Consider the following 4356-nt stretch of genomic DNA (forward strand, 5'->3'; position numbering starts at 1 on the left):
ATTCATATAATAAATAATTTAATAATTATTCTTCATATGTCATATGGAAACAAAGCCAGCATTCATGGAGCACAAAAAGATGCCTTATCTAAAACCGAAAAGCTCATATATATTCCTCCATCAATCATCCAACAAGTAAATAAATCCAAACAATAAAACGCAAAACTAAGGTAACAATTAAAAATAAAAGAAAAGAGAGAGAACAAGAAATGTATAGAAGATTCAAGAACAACAAGAGAATGAGAAGAAGCTAACAGATATGGTATTATGTTTTCCCTTTTATTTCTCTATCTAAACCGAAAGTGATGTTTTGCAAGTGGATCGTTTCTCACTTTACACGTGAATAAAAAAAAAATCAAATATCTTTTTAAAAAAATATTTAACTTGTTTTTTATACGGTGAAAATTCAGGTGCAGTTCACTTCACGTGAAATTGTTAGTTGAGAGCTGTTATATAAAAATTTAGTCAAATTAGTCAAATCATCTAACGACTCTCAACTATTAACTTTACGTGAAGTCGACTGCACCTGAGTTTTCACCTTTTTATATTTATTAACATTTTCTATTTATAATACGAGACACATATTAAACAGAGTCTCTGTATATATAGTATATATACCATCTGATCATTACCTCTTATAAACATGTAAAATTAAAAAGATAAATAAAAAAAGAAAGGAAATTAAACCTAGCTATACTCTTCATCCTAATAAATCATATATATGATGGGTATATATGTACAACATGAAAAAAGTGAAAAAGAAAAATATAGAAGGAAACTAAAATAAAAAACACAAGAAAATAACGTAACAACTATATAATAATAATGTGTAGTACTAGCTACCTCAATCTTTGAATGTTGAAGAGAATAGAAAAGTAGGTTAATTAATAAAATTAGGTGTGATTTTGATGACAAGGCCAGGAAAGACATCATCAGGATCATGAATATGAGGGTTGCGTTCAACGATGAATGGATCACTGCACTTGTCACTTATGGTGTGAAGTGTCTCTCCTTCTCCCACCACGTATATCTCGTCGCACGGCCGTACACGGAGGTTGCTCCTCTGCCCCGTCACGGCCGCAGCCGTGGCGGCCGAGTTGTCGTCGTCATATTCATAGGCCTCCTTTATGGAGGCCAAGAGTATGAGAGACAACAGGACTATGGAACAGTACCATGATGCCGGATCCGCTGTGGATTTTCTTGATGACGAGGAAATTGAAGAAACCATCTTGGTTATGTGGTTATGAAATGAAATAATATGAGGATATACAAAGTGGAAGGGATATATATATTATGAATTATGATGAGAGTATTTATTGTTCTGTGGGCCCCTGGGAAGGGGATAATAGAAAGAGAGAGGGCTTTAAGTTTTGAGAGAGAGAGAGAGAAGAAGTATGGCGGGTAACTTAACTGACATACCTGAAGTCATTCTTATTTTTATTTAAACATGAGAAAGTTGGATTAGTAGCTTCGAAATATGAGACATAATAAAAATAAATGGGCAGAAAGGTAAAGAGAACAAAATAATATGTAATTTTTTAGTGTATTTAAAATTATTGGTTATGTAAAAAATCCTCAAATCTATAAAATAAATAAAAGGTTTTTTCTTCTTCTAACTGGATGGTGGTAACTCAGCATAACTAACTGATTCAGAAGAAAAGAATTAAACATGTATAAAATAAAAAAAATATAGGTAAATAATTTTTAATTAGTCAATTTTAAATAAATTACTAATTAATAACCACTAATTAACATAGAGTACAATTTACAAATATTTATTAGTTTGTTGTTGGTTAAAGTCTTATTAATTATCTAACAAAATTGAATTAAAAAATAAAAAAAATTTGCTAATTATCTTGATGCGCTGAATCAAGTTATATGGGCTGTGGATTGATGGTGGGGAAGTGGTTTGATATGCTTTCGTAAGTTGAAGGATGAAAAATATTATAGATATTTGTTCATCTGCTCGAATGTTCGGTGAGTCGGGTTGAGTTGGTACTGGTCTACTGGAGCAAAGTCTTGAAGGGGTTAGGGCCTAGGTGCGAGTTGGGATGATGGTTGAATTTCGGAAGAGGTCGCTTGCTTTGATCGGTGAAGTGACGATGTGGTGGGGCCACCTGCAAGGACTCCGATGCTCAAGTCAATATCCGTACAAAAGTAGCGATTTAGGGTTAGAAAAAGTAACGTACCTTTGGAGAGGGGTAGGTCCCTCCCCTTTATAGTCCATACTCGGGTGGGTCCTTTGTGGCTAGGTCCACCTGCCTGGAAGCTTTTGACAGCTGTCCAGGTTTCACGTGGATGAGGAGGTGACGTGCGGGTCACCTCCTGGCTTGGGTCGAGTAACCCGTCGGGTCGGCTATTCATGCCCGGACCCAGGTTGTTGGTGGGTTGGCGCAGAACAGTGCCCCAAACGTGTTAGCTATGGGCATAGAAGCTCGTAGTTGGCGCGTTTGATCTACTCGCTTCTGCCTCGATCGAGTTCTCCTGGGGTTGGGAGTCCGTGGTGGAGTCTGTGCCCCTAATGCGCAAGTTGCCCTCGTCCGTTACAGGAAGCGTCGCCTTGATTCCTGTGTCAAGCATTTAATGCTCATTATCGCTGATTTGAAATTCGGGGAAAAAGCCCATTTTTCCCCTTACTTTTCGCGCTTTCCATTGACAGTTACTATTTTGCATTCCCCCTTCGTTCCTTATTCCTTCATATCTCTCCTAATTCACTGTTTTCATCACTGATTTCATTCTCCTCTTTCTTGATTTGATTGCCGCAAGGCCTGCTACATTTTCTTGGGTTCATCTCTCTTCTTTTCTCAATTTTTTGGTAAGTTTCAATTATCTTCATCTTTTTATGGACGATTATGGTTCTGCTTTTAATTTTGCTACCACTACTGCATTCCTTTTTCATTGTTTATGATTGCTCTTGTTTGGGTTGAGCATGCCGTTGTTAGGTAGATTACAAGGGGTTACCATTAGGTAAATCGATTTTGGATTTTTGGCCTCTAATTAATCACATATTAGTGTACAACAGAGACGTAGCAAAACGTAGAATTAGTCTCTATCTCCTTCGATTTTTTGACCTCCCGAGTTTAACTTTAAGTGGTACCCCACTGTAGGTATGGCACAGCGTCCCGTCCCGAGAGCTCCCGTAGATCGTTATTCTTGGATCATCTCCAACGTTAAAGATACGACTTCCAATATAACACTCGAAGAGCTCCAGGAGTTCCGTAACTCCGATCTACTATACGGAGGCAGTCTCGAGGAGGAACAGTACGAGGCATTCATTCCTGGAAATCGGGAACGCATTTTCCATATAAACATGGATACTCCCCGGGTGGCCAATTGGATGTGGGTGTACAAGCCCATGTTCACCAACTTGGGGGTTCGGTTCCCCTTATCCCCCTTTGTCATCTCTCTTATGAATTGGTGTGATGTGACGCCATCACAGTTGCACCCAAACAGCTAGGCCTCCATCCGCTGTTTCGAGATGGTGTGCAATTATCTGGAGCTGTCGATCTTTGTAAAAGTTTTCCTCTACTTCTTTCTACTGACCAACCCTTCAAAAGAAGAAAACATAAAAAAGGATACATGTAGTTTCGAGCCATGCAGGGTCGACAGATCTTCGGGTTGTTCGAGGATTCGTTCCATGGCTTCAAGAAATTTTTTTTCAAAGTACGGCCCACTGAAAGTTGGCATCCCTTTTGGCTAACCTTAGAGGGGGAACGTCGTATACCAACCTACTGGAATTTAGTTTCCGGGGCGAATTTTTTGATAAAAAGTACTTACAAGGAGTTGAGTCAACAAAACCGGGATATCGCCGATATACTATTAGCCATCTTCGGTAAAAATAACCTCAACCCCTTCTGTTGATGGGTGATCGTGAAACCAGTAGAAGTTGCGTGGGTAAGTTTAGATGGGCTTCCCTATTTTCATCGCCTCTGTTTGCTCCCACTTGCATATTATTCGTAACTTGTTTCTTAGGTAACGATTATATCTGCCTTCTTGTTTCAGTTTTCATGGCGGCTGAGTAGGTTGGTCTCAGTAACTTAATGGCTCAGTTCCTTTCGAAAAATAGTGGCGACAGCTCAGAAACTCCTTCTGCCGAGGCTCCGCCTTCCCCTACTCCTGAGGTTTAATCACAACCGCCTCTTCAAGAAAATGTCGGTTCTTGTGCTGGTGTGACTCTCCAATCCGAGGAGATACCCGTGGACGAAACGGGTCCCGACCTTACCATCGTGGAGAATCCTAGGAAAAGAAAAATGACGTCCAGCACAGAGGGGGCACTCATTGTGATGGAAAAGAACTTCGCTGCTGGGGGATTCATTGACTCCCAGCTTTTACCGGGCACTAAGGACTTTTTTCATG

At 39.5% G+C, this 4356-nt stretch overlaps 1 pseudogene; it reads right to left on the reverse strand.

The window, feature by feature from the left end:
- The window catches only part of LOC107641496, a 10064-nt pseudogene extending 8836 nt beyond the window's left edge, over window positions 1–1228 (reverse strand).

Source organism: Arachis ipaensis, chromosome B05, assembly GCF_000816755.2.
Source record: "Arachis ipaensis cultivar K30076 chromosome B05, Araip1.1, whole genome shotgun sequence".
NCBI lineage: Eukaryota > Viridiplantae > Streptophyta > Magnoliopsida > Fabales > Fabaceae > Arachis > Arachis ipaensis.